At 43.8% G+C, this 18,385-nt stretch overlaps 1 protein-coding gene across 5 annotated transcripts in view; it reads right to left on the bottom strand.

Annotated features, from left to right (window-relative positions):
* Positions 1-18,385, bottom strand: part of SNTG1 (syntrophin gamma 1) — a 1,229,644-nt gene that overhangs the window by 802,530 nt on the left and 408,729 nt on the right. For 4 of the 5 annotated variants that reach the window (XM_069731323.1, XM_069731324.1, XM_069731328.1 and 1 more), the window contains one exon: positions 9,887-9,928. The exons of the other annotated variant lie outside the window; for it this stretch is intronic. The gene's annotated coding sequence lies outside the window, so the exon portion shown is untranslated. The remainder of the gene's footprint in view (positions 1-9,886; positions 9,929-18,385) is intronic. 5 annotated transcript variants of the gene reach the window in all.

Genomic DNA, 18,385 nt, shown 5'->3' with positions numbered 1-18,385 from the left:
AGCAGAAAAAACAGCAGCCAAATCAATCAGCAAGGAAATGACCTAAAAATGACACAGCAGACACTTTAGGAAAAAGGTTTCTCTGAAGCATCTTCAGCTTTAAAAAGTTGATCAGTTCACCTGATTCCAGTGTAAAAGAATAAAAACATTTCCCAAACACTTTTTAAGCTCTTTTTAGTAAGGATTTTGGAGCAGATCTTACTGCTAAAAAACTGGATGGCTGATGAGGATGGCCCGGAAAAGAGAGTATAAGGATTTTTTCAACATTTTGATCACCTTTTACGGCTCAGTAAAATGGTAGCCAGGGGCTACTATTTTACTGAATCTGCACAGAAACAAACGATAAAAAAAAATCCTAGCTTTGGCAAAAGCTGATTTTTGTAAAATTAGTGTAGATTTCAATTCCTCTCTAATTGATTTGCTCATCTCTAATTCCAATGCATTCTTTAATAATTTCCTGCACCATTTCAGTGCCTTTTTAGATGCATTTCAGGTGGAATCCACCGAAAAAAAACACATCATGAGTGAGCACATAAACTAAAAGGTCTTTTGCCACCAATAACCATTTTGTGTAGTCCATCCATATTCTATTCCGTTCACCTTGGTACTGAGAAATTAGCAGAGGGTCATTCTGATTCAAGTGATGCAGTTTCTAAAGCTCACCCTGAAGGTAATAATACTTACATGCTTGGATTAATTATATTTAGCTAAACTCATCAATCCATAATGATGAGACATATAAATATCCCAATATTATAGTAAATCTGGAGTGTTACTTTAACAACTGCTGGAATATCTAAATCATATCTTTAAAAATATCATTTCTAAATTTTGGAGCTTAAAATTATCTTTCAACCTGATTAACTTTTCTTTTCCAATCTAACTTTCCTCCAATTGAGAAGCTGAGTGACTGCTTCCCTGAGGCAACGCTGTGAACCTCATCCATGTCAGATCTTGATTTCACCACCTGCTGTGTGAGTAAGTTTGCTGCAAATTCATCTTTTGACTACCTTCTGTGTACGTCAACCTTTGGGAACTAATTAGTGCATTTATGTATTTTTTCTATATTTCTCTTCTAAGAAGCAACCGCTAGATTACTTTTTATTTTATGTAGAAAATAGACATTTCTAAGTTTAAACACTTTATCTGATTTTGTCATCAATGGTTTAAAATGTAAAGAGAAAAAAATGATAAAGGGGCTTTCTCATCTTCTTCTATGGATTAATTTACACATTGCCTTGTATTTAAAATGGTCTCCATTCTGAATTTTCTGATCATTAAAAATCATTAGCAAATCATTTCACTGAGTACGAATAGACACTCTATCCTTGGCTGAAAGCCATCTTTAAGTTGGTCTCACAAGCAATCACCTAGTCATTCCCCATGTTTCTAGCTCCGGTTAGTGTGATAAGCTGCACTGCAAACATTGCTCACTGGCTTGCTCTTCCTCCTCTGATGACATCATCTGACTAAGGGTACCGTCACACAGTGCAATTTTCATCGCTACGACGGTACGATCCGTGACGCTCCAGCGTCGTAACAATATCGCTCCAGCGTCGTAGACTGCTGTCACACTTTGCAATCTACGACGCTGGAGCGATAATTTCATGACGTATGTGCGATGTAGAAGCCGTTGGTTACTATGCGCACATCGTATACGATATATGTTACACCATGCAATCATGCCGCCACAGCGGGACACTAGACGACGAAAGAAAGTTTCAAACGATCTGCTACGACGTACGATTCTCAGCGGGGTCCCTGATCGCAGGAGCGTGTCAGACACTGCGATCTCGTAACTATATCGCTCGAACGTCACGAATCGTGCCGTCGTAGCGATCAAAATTGCACTGTGTGACGGTACCCTAACATTTTGATGCCTATAAGTAATGTATTTTTTCAATTTTAATATGCTAATAAAATCTGATCAAGACAACAAATCTTTACCCTGCATGGTTGTTTATTTGTTTATGTGTTTTGAAAAGTTGAAAATAAAAAATAAAAAAAAAACAAAAAACAAAACAAAACAAAAAAATCTTTAGACGTTGGATCACGAAATGTTGAACCTAAACAGATATAAATTATATAAATTTTATGGTGTTCAAGAAGTAAAATTATAGATGTAGAACTAGAATTAGTGATGCGCTGTCTGTTACTTTATAAAATGGGAAGACTCTTTTAATGTTTATTCAAAGGGAAATTGACACTATAGTCATGATTCCTTTAGGCCTTTTTCACACGTCCAGATAATTCCGGTACCGGAGAAATCGGTACCGGAGTTATCTGTGTCCGTGTGTCTGTGTGCTCACGTAGCACATCAGTGTGATACACATGCAGCAGCCGTGTGCCGCCCGTGTTACAACTGAGGACCACACAGACCGTGCAGGAGCCAGCGCTACAGTTAAGCGCTGTCCCTGGTTTTGGTGCTGGAGCCGGCATTCATTCCTTCTCCCCAGCAGCGCTCGCTGGAGAGAAGGAATGAAAAATCAAGGTTTTATTGTGTTAAAAATAAAGTTTGTGGGTCACCTCCCGCCTCCCTTCCCCTGTGCGCACGCCCTCTTGCTGAGAAATACTCACCCAGCTCCTGCGATATATGCTCTCAGCACCGGCAGCAGGTCCTGTGTGAGCGGTCACATGGTACCACTCATTACAGTGATGAATATGCGCCTATTCATCACTGTAATGAGTGGTACCATGTGACTGCTCACACAGGACCTGCTGCCGGTGCTGAGAGCATACATCGCAGGAGCTGGGTGAGTATTTCTCAGCAAGCGGGCGGGTGCACAGGGGAAGGGAGGCGGGAGGGGACCCACAAACTTTATTTTTAACACAAAAAATCCTTGATTTTTCATTTCTTACTGTAGCGCTGTCTCTCCTGCAGGCGGTACATGCACACGGAGGAGAGTGCACACTGTTCTCCGTGTTCACGTGTGCTGGACGTATTGCGGTACATGCTGCCGGAGAAAAGCGGACATGTCTCCGTGTTTTGCACACGGACACACGGTCCGTGAAAACACGGAGACATGTGCATAGACCCATTCTTTTGAATGGGTCTTTGTGTGTCAGTGTCTCTGGTATGTGAGAAAACTGTCAGTACACGTACCGGAGACATTGACGTGTGAAAGAGGCCTTATGGTTCGCTCACACTGGGGTCAATTCTCTCATGCGGGAGAACCTGTCCGCTTATTCTAATAATCTGTCACAGATTAAACTGTCAGAGTTTGATCCGAGCATTATCTTACTGTGATCTGATTATCTCGCATGAGAAAATCGCAACACATATGTGGAGAAGATGGAGAGTGTAATTTCTCTGTCTTCTCCATTCTCTGTGAGCGTACATCGGCCTGCACTTGGTTGACATACGAGTGCAGTCCAATATTTCACACATACCTATAGACTAGTATGGGTGCATGTGGTCCAAATAATGGAGCCACTCACCGCTTGCTGCAATAATTTTCTCATGTTGAATCAGCAAGAGAAAATAATTGAAAATCTGCACTGGTGCATAGCACAACATTGGGCCAAATACTCTCCGATAAAACATTTGATAGCACTAGTGTGCGTTATTTGGGTGTGTAAGCAAGCTCTAATGACAAAGATAGCTTTATGGGCTATTCTTATTTTTTACTTAACCCCTTTCTGCCAACGGACAGAATAGTACATCCGATGGCAGAATCCCCGCTTTGATGCGGGCTCTTGCAGTTGGCCCGCATCAAAGCCAGGACATGTCAGCTGTTTTGAACAGCTGACATTTGATCGCAATACGCGCTGGTGGAATCGTGATCTGCTTGGGCCTATTAACTAGTTAAATGCCGCTGTCAAACTCTGTCACGGCATTCAACTAGCGCTTCCGGCCATCGGGCCGGAAATGCACGCATCGCTGACCCCGTCACGTGATCGGGGGTCAGCGATGCATCGGCATGATAACCAGAGGTCTTCTGAAGACCTCTATGGCTGTTGATGCCAGATTGCTGTGAGTATGGTCAGTGCTCATAGCAATGCTGTAGCTCAGCTACATAGGCACGATCTGAACGTTGCTCCTATGCAGCAGAGCCGATGAGACTTTTCCAGCTTCAAGCCTCCCATGGAAGCATTTGAAGCATGGCAAAAGTAAAAAAATGTTTTAAATAATATGAAAAAAATAAAAAATAAAAAAAATTTAAAAGTTCAAATCACCCCCTTTCACCCCAATCAAAATAAAACAATAAAAATAAAATCAAACATACACATATTTGGTATTGCCGCATTCAGAATTGCCTGATCTATCAATAAAAAAAGGATTAACCTGATTGCTAAATGGCGTAGCGAGAAAAAAATTCTAAACGCCAGAATCATGTTTTTTTGGTCGCCGTGACATTGCATTAAAATGCAATAACAGGCGATCAAAAGAACTTATCTGTACAAAGGTGGTATAATTAAAAACATCAGCTCGGCGTGCAAAAAAAAAAAAAGCACTCATCTGACCCGAGATCACAAAAAAAGGAGATGCTACGGGTCTCATAAAATTGCGCTTTTTTTTAAAGCAAAGTTTGGAGGTTTTTTACCACTTAGATAAAATATAACCTAGACATGTTTGGTGTCTATGAACTTGTAATGACCTTTAGAATCATAATGGTAGGTCAGTTTTAGCATTTAGTGAACCTAACAAAAAAGCCAAACAAAAACAAGTGTGGGATTGTACTTTTTTTGCAATTTCAACGAACTTGGAATTTTTTTTCCTGTTTTGTAGTACATGACATGGTAAAACCAATGATGACGTTCAAAATTACAACTCGTCTTGCAAAAAGTAAGCCCTCACATTACCATATTGACAGAAAAATAAAAAAGTTATGGCTCTGGGAGGTAGGAGAGGAAAAAACAAAAATGGAAAAATTAAAAAAGCTCCAGGGGGTAAGGGGTTAAAGGAAGCTGTTTTGGGTTACAATAATTGTTTTGCAGTTGGTTTTATTAAAAATGTTGCCTTGCTTGGCTTTTACACCTGTTTGTGTGCTGATAATTGCTGTTTGGAGAATGAGATTAAGAGCTTGTGCACACGACCGTAAATATTGTAAGAGTGCTATTTGACGGATAGTTCTCTTCCCAATGTTATTCCCTGGGCAGAGGCATATCTAGGAGGGGGTATCCAGGGCGTGTGTCCTGGGCGCTGCCGGCAGGGGGGCGCAGTGGGGCCGCCTAATACGGTGGTCTGCAGTGTCTCCCCCCAGTGGCTGCATTCTGCCACCCCCGGACTGAAAGTCGGCTGTTCTCTGTGCTGACTGTCAAGCTGACAGCCGGCACAGAGAAGCTGCAGTGTGCCGGCTCCCAGGGATCAATTATACTCGCATCTTACAGAAGCAAGTACAATTGAGGCTCTGACTGCCGGGTCAGAGTGACGCAGGCAGCGTAATCAGATCTTGTGATTATGCTGCTGATGTTACTTGGAATTGGAGTTGGCATGGGGTGTCTAATGTGTATGAGGAGAATTGGAGTGGGGATGGGGGATTTATTGTGTGTGGGGAGAATTGGAGTGGGGATGGGGGTGTTTAATGGGTGTGGGGAGAATTGGAGTAGGGATGGGGGATTTATTATGTGGGGAGAAATAGAGTGGTGATGGGGGGATTTATTGTGTTTGGGGAGAATTTGAGTGGGGATGGGAGGATTTATTATATGTGGGGAGAATTGTGTGGGGATGGGGTGCTTAATGTGTGTGGATAAAATTGGAGTGAGGATTGGGGTGATTTATTGAGTGGGAAGAAATGGAGTGGAACTGGGGGGGATTTATTGTATGTGGGGAGAATTTGAGTGGGGAGGGGGAATTATTGTGTGGGGAGAATTGGAGTGGGGATGGGGGATTTATTATGTGTGTGGTGAATTGGAGTGGAGATGGGGTGTTTAATGTGTGTGGGGAGAAATGGAGTGGGATGGGGGATTTTTTGTGTTTGGGGAGAATTGGAGTGGGGATTGGGGTATTTATTGTGTGTGGGGAGAATTGGAGTGGGGATGGGTGTGTTTATTGTGTGGGGAGAATTTGAGTGGAGATGGGGGATTTAATATGTGTTGGGAAAATTGGAGTGGGGATGGGGGATTTATTGTGCGTGGGGAGAATTTGAGTGGGGATGTGGGTGTTTAATGTGTGTGGGGAGAATTGGAGTGGGGATGGGGGGATTTATTATGTGGGGAGAATTAGAGTGGTGATGGGGGGAATTATTGTGTGGGAGATTTGAGGACACAAAGTGAAAAGCAAAGGGGGAGATGGGGGCATGCATTCGGGGAACAGTACAGGGGAGTAGGGGGAATGTATGAGGAAACAGTTCGGGGGAATGGGGGGCTTGTACGAGGAAACAGTATGGGGGAATGAGTGCATGTATGAGGGAATGGGGGCATATATGAGGAAACAGTATGGGGAGATGGGTGCAGACAGTATGGGGAGCGAACGGGGGAATGTATGCAGACACAGTGTTAGGTGTCGAGTTCCCACCTCTGCACAGGGGGAATCTCGAACCATCTCCGCTGCGGTCTCCCATTCCTCTTCAGCCACAGAGGAGCCTGCTCAGCGTAGACACCAGTCCCGGTGTCTGACTTGGGCTGATACTGGGTGACTGGTTACTACTGTTCTTCCAGGCTCTGCCTTTGTAGCCAGCGCTGATCAGCAGCGAGCAGATCTTTCTGGGAGTAAGTCCTGCTTTTCCCATACTGGGCATGCCCACGGTATTACCTCCCATTGGAGGTTGGGGGTCACATGCGCAGGTCCTTAAGCGGTTCCTGTTGGACCACTAGGAAGGTCCTGGAGTGCTAAAACTGTAAAAGGTTTGTATGGCCGCACAGCCATGCGCTAGTATGAAACCTATGTTATGGGCTCAACGCCAGTGTGGTCATGGTTGTAGGTGGTCAGGGTTTGGCTGAAATAAGCCCCTAGAATACCGGTACCTCCGGTGAGGAGTTTTGTGTATGCGGATTCAGGGCTGCCGTATAGCCATTAGAATTCCGGCTCCACAGGAGAGGAGTTGCTTGTGTGCTATTCTGACTGCATGACCACTGTTAGCTCTGTTAAGTAGCTGTGATCTCCTGTGAAGTTAACAGGGCACGGCGTTCTCTTTTCGTAGTGAATGTGTGACATAACAGAGTTCACTTATACAGCCATATAGTATCGCCTGTTACTAGCAGCAGGTTTCTCTTCTGCATGGTGGACCCTGGGTTGTGAACGCACCTACTGTCTCATATATATATATATATATATATATATATATATTCGTTGCGTTCCATCAACCCTAACACACAGTATGAGTAGTGATGTGAAAAAATGTATCTGGACAGATTACAGGGAATGAGGGTGATGAGATGTGTGCAGACACAGTATGGGGAGTCAGGTGAGCAGGCAGTGTAGAAAGTGAGGGGGTAAATATATGAGGAGACAGTATTGTGAACAGAGGAGATTTGAGAGGAGACAGTATGAGGAGGGAGGGGAATAGTGTGAGGAGACAATATGGGGAGAAAAGTGAGTGGGCACAGAATAGAAACTGAGTAGTGGGGTCGTAGCATGGATGGATAATGTAAGGGCACTTCCAGGAGGGGACAGTGTATCAAGGAGGGGGAGTGTGATGGGAGAGTACAAGTTTAAATACTGGGCCCTATAGCGGGGACATCGTATGAGAGGACAGTGTGAAGAGGGGGACCGATATGGAAAGCAGAGGTCAGTGTAAAGAGCTTGTACCATAAGAGGGACAATGTGGGGTCTGGGCAAGATGAAGAAGAGAAGGAGAATGACTCCAGAGATGACGTCATCTATAAGGTACCTGGATGTAAATGTTATTTGTGATACTAACTAATTCTCATGGTTTTATTTATGTTAGGAGCATTAAAGGGGTTTTCCAGGTTTGTAATGAGTCTGCAGTCATTCTTTGTGACTGCAGACTTCTGAATTCTCATAGTTTGCACTGCACGCTGTCAGGAGTCTCTCGTGCTGGCGATTTACATACATGCGGTCACGTGCTAACTAACATTTGTGGCCTCACTCAATGAAAATTAACTGAGCGAGGTTGGGCACGTCTAGTAGGAATGTGGTCAGAAGTATGCAAATTGCATGCTTGTGCTGACATGACTGTCCACCAGCAAGGGGGAATCCTAAAAGTGTGCAGTGCATTCGTGTGAATTCAGAAGCCTGGCTGTCAGGATTCAGCTCTGCAGGTTCTAGTAGTCATCACATGGACACTTCACTCATATGTGACTTTCATACTGATGGTCCTGTGACAATGAGCTTCTCTTCCTGCTTCTCTCAGTTTTTCACTGAACATTGAGAGCATTATGGGAGATCACATACAGGTTTATACTATATACAGGAGTAGGTGACATACAGGTACATTCTATATACAGAGGCAATGACATACAGGTATATACTATATGCAGGAGGAGATGACATACAGGTATATACGATATACAGGAGGAGATGACATACAGGTATATACTGTATACAGGGGAGATGACATATAGGGTACATACGATATATAGGGGAGATGACATACAGGTATATACTATATACTGCACAGGAGGAGAAGACATACAGGTACATTCTATATACAGGGGAGATGACATATTTTACCTCAGCATTTATAAGCCAAAACAACGAGTGGGAGAAAAATACAGAAGTGGTGACATATTTCTAATAAACTTTTCCTCTGATTGTTTTACTCCAAGTTTTAGCTTACAAATACTAAGGTAAAAATGCTGACCAAATAATGTGTGAACGAGGTCTAATACAGGAAGAGATGATACACAGGTATACACTATATACAGGAGGAGATGACAAACATGTATATGCTGTATACAGGAGGACATGACACACAGGTATATACTATATACAGGAGGAGATGACATACAGGTATATACTATATACAGGAGAAGATGACATTCAGGTATATACTATATACAGGAGCAGATGACACACAGCTACAAATTATATACAGGAGGAGAGAACATACAAGTATATACTATATTCAGGAGGAGATAACATACAGGTATATACTATATACAAGAGCAGATGACACACAGGTACATACTATATACAGAATGAAAGGACACACAGATATATACTATGTACAGGAGGAGTAGGAGATGTCATACAGGTATATACTATATACTGGAGCAGATGACACATAGGTATATACTATATTCAGAAGGAGAGGATATACAGCTAAACTATACACAGGAGGAGATGACATACAGGTATATACTATATATAGGAGGAGATGACATACAGGTATATACTATATACAGGAGGAGATGACATGCAGGCATATACTATATACAGGAAATGACATACAGGTATATACCATATACAGGGGAGATGACATACAGGTGTATACTGAGGGGAAAATGACAGGTGTGAAGTCAAAGTGACAGGTGCTAGGAGGAAAATGAGAGGAGTGAGGGGGAAATGAGAGGAGTGAAGGGACAATGAGAGGAGTGAGAGGAAAAATGAGAGATGTGAGGGTGAAAATGAGAGATATGTGGGGAAAATGACAGATGTGAGGGAGAAAATGAGTGGCGTGATGGGAAAATGGGAGAAGTGAGGTGCTGTAACTAATCACAGTTAGTTACTATGCCCGGGCAATGCCGGGCTCTTCAGCTAGTACATTATAAAGATGGCACCTCATGTTAGCTATGAACTGTAGACAGATTGTTCTCATCTTTGAAGCCATATTGTGATTCATGAAAACTTGTCAGCAGAAGGATCACACTAATAAATACAATGTCCCCCCATAATTTTTATGATCCTACCCATTATAATCTTGAACCCTGGAAATTATGGAATTATTTTCTCTGCAGTATACTTTTTAATGTGTATTAATTTTATTAGAATCAACAGATAAGAACAGCAAGAATTTCCATTAACAAGGTGAAGGCCACTTACTTTTTCTTTTGGATGAATACTTAAACCCTGATTCTGGATCATCTGTAAAAAATGGAAAAATAAACCTGCAGTTTAGCACCATTCATAATGAAAAATCTAAATATTCCCCACAAATTATGTTCCATGAAGTTGCATACATTCCTTGTACTACATTTATTGTGTGTTTTAGTAATGTTCTGCTCTTTGACCTCAAAGGGGGTGTAGCCTCACTGTAAAGAGACATTGCCTGATGCATGACATAAGACTCCAAAAATTGAAGCACATATTTCTGGCACCAAGTAAGGCAACTAAAAAGTGCTCTAAACTTAGACTAGGCAATCTTAACATTAGACAAATTTATCAAACAGATGAAAAACTGTGATAAATCGGACCAACTTAAAAGGGTATTCCCAACCCCAACATCCTATCCCAATATGAGGAAGGTGGTTTAGCAAATACCTCCAGCTAGAAATGCAGTATAGTTCTTCTGATTCACTTTGTTGCTTTCCCCATGTGCAGGGCATTGTAGTAGCTTAGGTATCCATGGATATGATGACTGATATAATGACAGTTAATTAGTTGCTAGTGGTCGCAAGCAACTGCAATGCTTGCACATGGGGAAAGCAATATAGCAAATGAAAAGAACTATACTACACTTCAAATTGGAGGTATTTGCTATTATTATTATTATTATTATTATTATTATTATTATTATTACTACACGTGCTACATATTGGGATAGGATCTTGGAGATAAAGATTGTCTAGTGTAAGTTTGCATTGTCTAAGATTAGGCATTGTTAATAAACCTGCCCCAATGTTTTCAATGTAGAAATGTCATACAAAATAGTCGAATTTATTTTAATAAAAAATATATTATTTAAAATAACAAGTGGCAAAACTCCTTCAAAAATTCTCATTGTCCTACTATATGGTAAAAGGCCGAACTGGGAATGAAATTCAGCCCAGTAATTTCTAAGCCCACAGGCCCATGCAGCCCCCAAACACACACTCCCAGATCAAGATCTCTATTACAAATGTGACCCCCTGACTGAAGTTGGATGACATCCATCAAGATTTATGTCAAGACTAAGGGTACAGTATGTTCACACAATCAGTATTTGGTCAATATTGTACCTCAGTGTGTGTAAGCCAAAACCAGGAGTGGGTGATACATGCAGACGTGGTAACGTGTTTCTATTATACTTTTCCTCTGTTTGTTCCACTCCTGATTTTGCTCTGCTGAAGCTGTTAAAGTTGTTCTGACTTCTGTGGACAATGACACTGTTAAAGGTGTTGTAGGCCAATGTGGCCCCTGACACAATGGCCTATGTAACATCTACTAGATTTGACAGATGGCTGGCCAAGCCCTAATAAGGTTCATCAGTGGTGATGAGCGAGTGTGCTCATTACTCGAGATTTCTGTGCATGCTGGGGTGTTCTCCGAGTATGTTTGAGTCGCCACAGCTCCATGATTTGTGGCTGCTAGACAGCCTGAATACATGTGGGAATTCCCTAACAAACAGTCAACCCCCACATGTATTCAGGCTGTCTAGCAGCTGCAACTCATGCAGCTGCGGCGGTTCAAACATAATCTCCGAGCACGCCCAAAATACTCGGAGAACATCTGAGCATGCTTGGAAATCTCGAGTAACGAGCACACTCGTTCATCACTATTCATCAGTGCAACCCAGAGGCGTATCTAGGGTTTCTGGCACCCGGGGCAAGAATTCATTTTGGCGCCCCCTCCTGTCCCCCCCCCCAGCACATATGCGATTTGCACACTTAGTCATGTACCCACAAGCTCCTCTCCCTAATGCTCTCAATGTTCAGTGAAAAACTGAGAAGCAGAAGAAAAGCTCGTTGTCACCAGACCATAAGTGTGAAAGTCACATATGAGTGAGGTGTCCATGTGACGACTACTGGAACCTGCTGACCTGAATCCTGACATCGCAGACTTCTGAATTCTCACAACGAATGCACTGGACACTTTTAGGATTCTCCCTTGCTGGTGGACGGTCATGTCAGTACAAGCATGTGATTTGTATAATTCTGAACACATTCCGACTAGACGTGCCCGGCCTCGCTCAGTTCATTTTCATTGACGGAGGCCACACATGTCTAGTCAGCACGTGACCACATGTATGTAAATTGCCAGCACGAGAGAATCCTGACAGCATGCAATGAGCACTGTGAGAACTCAGAAGTCTGCAGTCACGAAGAATGACTGCAGACTCATTACAAACCTGGACATCCCCTTTAATGCTCCTAACATAAATAAAAACATGAGAGTTAGTCAGTATCACAATTAACATTTACATCCAGGTACCTTATAGATGATGTCGTCTCTGAAGTCGTTCTTCTTTTCTTCATCTTCACGATGCCCTTAAAGATACAAGTGTCATTATAATGCTCCTGAATGAAAAATTGCCCCTCACTATATTGTCTTCACAAAATATGACCCCCACACTGTCCCTCTTATGGTACATGCTCTTCACACTGACCTCTCCTTTCCATACTGGTCCCCTCTTCACACTGTCCTCTCACACTGTGTCCCCCATATAGGGCCCAGTATTTATACTGTACTCTCTCATCACACTCCCCCTCCTTGGTATACTGTCCCCTCCTGGCTGTGCCCTTACACTGCCCCCATGCTACGAACCCACTACTCAGTTTCTATTCTGTGCCCCATCACCCCCTTTGCTGTTCATTTTGTGTCCTCAAATCTCCCATCTCCACTCCAATTCAACCCCACACAATAAATCCCCCCATTACCCACACAGCCCCTCATCACCCCCATCTCCTGATCCCCCACACAGCCCCTCATCAACCCCATCTCCCCCTCATCACCCCTACACAGTCCCTCATCATCCTCCCATTCCCCACAGGCCCTCATCATTCCCCAAAAAGGCCCTCATCACCCCGCTTCTCCACAGAGCCCCTCATCATCCCCCCATTCCCCACAGGCCCTCATTATCACCCACACAGCCTCTCATCCCCCATTCCCCACACAGCCCATCACCCCCATACAGCCCCTCATCACCCCCCTTCTCCCCCAAAGCCCCTCATCACCCCCCTTCTCCCACACAGCCCCTCATCATTCCTTCTTTTTCCACACTGCCCCTCATCATGCTCCATTCCCCACACAGCCCCTCATCATCCACTACACAGCCCCTCATCATTATCCCTCCATTCCCCACAGCCTCTCATCATCCACTACACAGCCCCTCATCATTATCCCTCCATTCCCCACAGCGTTTCATCATCCACTACACAGCCCCTCATCATTATCCCTCCATTCCCCACAGCGTCTCATCATCAACTACACAGCCCCTCATCATTATCCCTCCATTCCCCAGACAGCTTCTCATCATCCACTACACAGCCCCTCATCATTATCCCTCCATTCCCCACAGCCTCTCATCATCCACTACACAGCCCCTCATCATTATCCCTCCATTCCCCACAGCGTCTCATCATCCACTACACAGCCCCTCATCATTATCCCTCCATTCCCCACAGCTTCTCATCATCCACTACACAGCCCCTCATCATTATCCCTCCAATCCCCACAGCTTCTCATCATCCACTACACAGCCCCTCATCATTATCCCTCCAATCCCCACAGCTTCTCATCATCCACTACACAGCCCCTCATCATTATCCCTCCATTCCCCACAGCCTCTCATCATCCACTACACAGCCCCTCATCATTATCCCTCCATTCCCCACAGCGTCTCATCATCCACTACACAGCCCCTCATCATTATCCCTCCATTCCCCACAGCGTCTCATCATCCACTACACAGCCCCTCATCATTATCCCTCCATTCCCCACAGCGTCTCATCATCCACTACACAGCCCCTCATCATTATCCCTCCATTCCCCACAGCGTCTCATCATCCACTACACAGCCCCTCATCATTATCCCTCCAATCCCCACAGCGTCTCATCATCCACTACACAGCCCCTCATCATTATCCCTCCAATCCCCACAGCGTCTCATCATCCACTACACAGCCCCTCATCATTATCCCTCCATTCCGCACAGCCTCTCATCATCCACTACACAGCCCCTCATCATTATCCCTCCAATCCCCACAGCTTCTCATCATCCACTACACAGCCCCTCATCATTATCCCTCCATTCCCCACAGCCTCTCATCATCCACTACACAGCCCCTCATCATTATCCCTCCAATCCCCACAGCTTCTCATCATCCACTACACAGCCCCTCATCATTATCCCTCCAATCCCCACAGCGTCTCATCATCCACTACACAGCCCCTCATCATTATCCCTCCAATCCCCACAGCGTCTCATCATCCACTACACAGCCCCTCATCATTATCCCTCCATTCCCCACAGCCTCTCATCATCCACTACACAGCCCCTCATCATTATCCCTCCAATCCCCACAGCTTCTCATCATCCACTACACAGCCCCTCATCATTATCCCTCCATTCCCCACAGCGTCTCATCATCCACTACACAGCCCCTCATCATTATCCCTCCATTCCCCACAGCGTCTCATCATCCACTACACAGCCCCTCATCATTATCCCTCCATTCCCCACAGCTTCTCATCATCCACTACACAGCCCCTCATCATTATCCCTCCATTCCCCACAGCCTCTCATCATCCACTACACAGCCCCTCATCATTATCCCTCCAATCCCCACAGCTTCTCATCATCCACTACACAGCCCCTCATCATTATCCCTCCAATCCCCACAGCTTCTCATCATCCACTACACAGCCCCTCATCATTATCCCTCCAATCCCCACAGCTTCTCATCATCCAGTACACAGCCCCTCATCATTATCCCTCCAATCCCCACAGCTTCTCATCATCCACTACACAGCCCCTCATCATTATCCCTCCATTCCCCACAGCGTCTCAACATCCACTACACAGCCCCTCATCATTATCCCTCCAATCCCCACAGCGTCTCATCAGCCACTACACAGCCCCTCATCATTATCCCTCCAATCCCCACAGCGTCTCATCATCCACTACACAGCCCCTCATCATTATCCCTCCAATCCCCACAGCGTCTCATCATCCACTACACAGCCCCTCATCATTATCCCTCCAATCCCCACAGCTTCTCATCATCCACTACACAGCCCCTCATCATTATCCCTCCATTCCCCACAGCGTCTCATCATCCACTACACAGCCCCTCATCATTATCCCTCCAATCCCCACAGCTTCTCATCATCCACTACACAGCCCCTCATCATTATCCCTCCAATCCCCACACACCTCGGTAATCTCCTCACATGGCTGCATGCTGCAGACCCTCAGTCCTCCTCACACGACTCCAGCAGCTTCCTGGTTCCTGCTATCTGTCTTCACTGGACTGAAGGAGGCCCCGCCCCTTCCGGTGACATCTTACCTCAGCTCCATTCTAGACAGGCACTGCAGTCAGATGTTCAATTGTACTCATGTCCGTAAGATACGAGTACAATTGAACACTGGGAGCCGCGCGCTGCAGCGTCTCTGTGCCGGATGTCAGCTTGACAGTCCGACACAGAGAACAGCTGACTCTGAGTGCAGGGGCGGCAGAATGCAGCTGCCAGGGGAGACATTTGGTGGCCCAACTGCGCCCCCCTGCCAGCTGCGCCCGGGGCACATGCCCCGGCTGCCCCCCCCTAGATACGCCACTGGTGCAACCGCACATCACAAAGATATTGTTTCCTAGAATCAATGGTTTAAGATAAGAATAATATCATATGGATTTTTTTTCTGATGGATTCTGACAGAAAAAACCTCAATATGAAGCTACTGTAGAGAAATACAGCTATTGAATATGGTCCTATAAATTTTTCTGTGTGCCCTATAGAGATGTTGATTTGATGTTAATTAACCCCCGAGCCAGTTTTCACCTTCATGACCATGACAAATGTTACCAATGTCAGTTTATGTGCTTATAACTCTGGAACGCTTCAACAGATCCCACTGATTGTGAGAATGTTTTTACGTGACCTATTGTACTTCATATTAGTGGTAACATTTGTTCGATATGACTTGCATTTATTTGTGAAAAAATGAAAAATTGGAGAAAATGTAGAAAATTTGCAATTTTCCAACTTTTAATTCTTTAATTCTTGAATCATAATTTTTTTGTTAGGAAGTTATAAGGGTTAAAAATTGACCACCGTTTTCTCAATTTTACAAAAAATTTACAAAACCATATTTTTTAGGATACACCTGAAATGCGGCAGCACCGCTTACCTGCCCACGTCTCTGAACAAATGCACTACAGGATGCAGCCAACCCATGTAGTAAAGATGTCGGCAAAAAAGGTGCAGAATAAAAGATAGACAGCCACTCACCACCTACCAATTCTTGCAGGGGGTGACTGCTTACTATATGGGCATAATAGAGGCCTATATAGGCCGATGGTCACATACAGGTAATGCATAGTGTCAGGTTCACAGCCATACTGTTTGATCAGGTGGGCTGGCCAGCACTCTCTCAATGCATCCCATGTGATCATCCCTGTTTACAAGACCCAATGTGTTTTTTATGTTTCCAGAAGCCATGGTATGAACCGGAGAGCTGAAAAGCTGCACAAACAAGAGCAGGAGAAGAACTTGTCAAACCTATATAATAGTAAGTGGCAAAACATCATGTCCCCAATACATATGTTAAAAATAAAGAAAAAGTAGCTGACCCCAATACATGATTCTGCAACCTGCAATAGACAGTGTAATATGGCAGATATAGGAGACAAACTGCGCAACATTTTTAATGAAACTCAATTGCAAAAATGATTTTTAGCTCCAATTGCATGCATTTAACCTTCGTCAGGCTGCATAATTTTACAACGTTAACAGGCTGCAGAGGTACAATTGTACCTTCATATACAGTTAAGTCCATATATATTTGGACAGAGACAACATTTTTCTAATTTTGGTTACAGACATTACCACAATGAATTTTAAACAAAACAATTCAGATGCAGTTGAAGTTCAGACTTTCAGCTTTCATTTGAGGGTATCCACATTAAAATTGGATGAAGGGTTTAGGAGTTTCAGCTCTTTAACATGTGCCACCCTGTTTTTAAAGGGACCAAAAGTAATTGGACAATTGACTCCAAGGCTATTTCATGGACAGGTGTGGGCAATCCCTTCGTTATGTTATTCTCAATTAAGCAGATAAAAGGCCTGGAGTTGATTTGAGGTGTGGTGCTTGCATTTGGAAGTTTTTGTTGTGAAGTAAACATGCGGTCAAAGAAGCTCTCCATGCAGGTGAAATAAGCCATCCTTAAGCTGCGAAAACAGAAAAAACCCATCTGAGAAATTGCTACAATATTAGGAGTGGCAAAATCTACAGTTTGGTACATCCTGAGAAAGAAAGCACTGGTGAACTCATCAATGCAAAAAGACTTGGGCGCCCACGGAGGACAACAGTGGGGTGGATGATCGCAGAATAATCTCCATGATGAAGAGAAACCCCTTCACAACAGCCAACCAAGTGAACAACACTCTCCAGGAGGTCGGCTTATCAATATCCAAATCTACCATAAAGAGAAGATTGCATGAAAGTAAATACAGAGGGTTCACTGCACGGTGCAAGCCACTCATAAGCATCAAGAATAAAAAGGCTAGACTGGACTTTGCTAAAAAACATCTAAAAAGGCCAGCACAGTTCTGGAAGAACATTCTTTGGACAGATCAAACCAAGATCAATCTCTACCAGAATGATGGAAAGAGAAAAGTATGGCGAAGGTGTGGTACAGCTCATGATCAAAAGCATACCACATCATCTGTAAAACAGGGCGGAGGCAGCGTGATGGCTTGGGCATGCATGGCTGCCAGTGGCACTGGATCACTATTGTTTATTGATGATGAGACACAGGACATAAGCAGCCAAATGAATTCTGAGGTATTCAGAGCCATACTGTGTGCTCAGATCCAGCCAAATGCAGCCAAACTGATTGGTCGTCGTTTCATACTACAGATGGACAATGACCCAAAACATAAAGCCAAAGCAACCCAGGAGTTTATTAAATCAAAGAAGTGGAATATTCTTGAATGGCCAAGTCAGTCACCTGATCTCAACCCAATTGAGCATGCATTTCACTTGTTAAAGACTAAACTTCAGACAGAAAGGCCCACAAACAAACATCAACTGAAAACCACCGCAGTAAAGGCCTGGCAGAGCATCAACAAGGAGGAAACACAGCGTCTGGTGATGTCCATGAGTTCAAGACTTCAGGCAGTCATTGCCAACAAAGGGTTTTCAACCAAGTACTAGAAATTAACATTTTATTTTAAATTATTTAATCTGTCCAATTACTTTAGGTCCCTTTAAAAACAGGGTGGCACATGTTAAGGAGCTGAAACTCCTAAACCCATCATCCAATTTTAATATGGATACCCTCAAATGAAAGCTGAAAGTCTGAACTTCAACTGCATCTGAATTGTTTTGTTTAAAATTCATTGTGGTAATGTCTATAACCAAAATTAGAAAAATGTTGCCTCTGTCCAAATATATATGGACTT

This window comes from Ranitomeya imitator, chromosome 6 (assembly GCF_032444005.1).
Source record: "Ranitomeya imitator isolate aRanImi1 chromosome 6, aRanImi1.pri, whole genome shotgun sequence".
In the NCBI taxonomy this organism is placed as follows: domain Eukaryota; kingdom Metazoa; phylum Chordata; class Amphibia; order Anura; family Dendrobatidae; genus Ranitomeya; species Ranitomeya imitator.
This window is presented reverse-complemented; position numbering and strand designations above follow the sequence as displayed.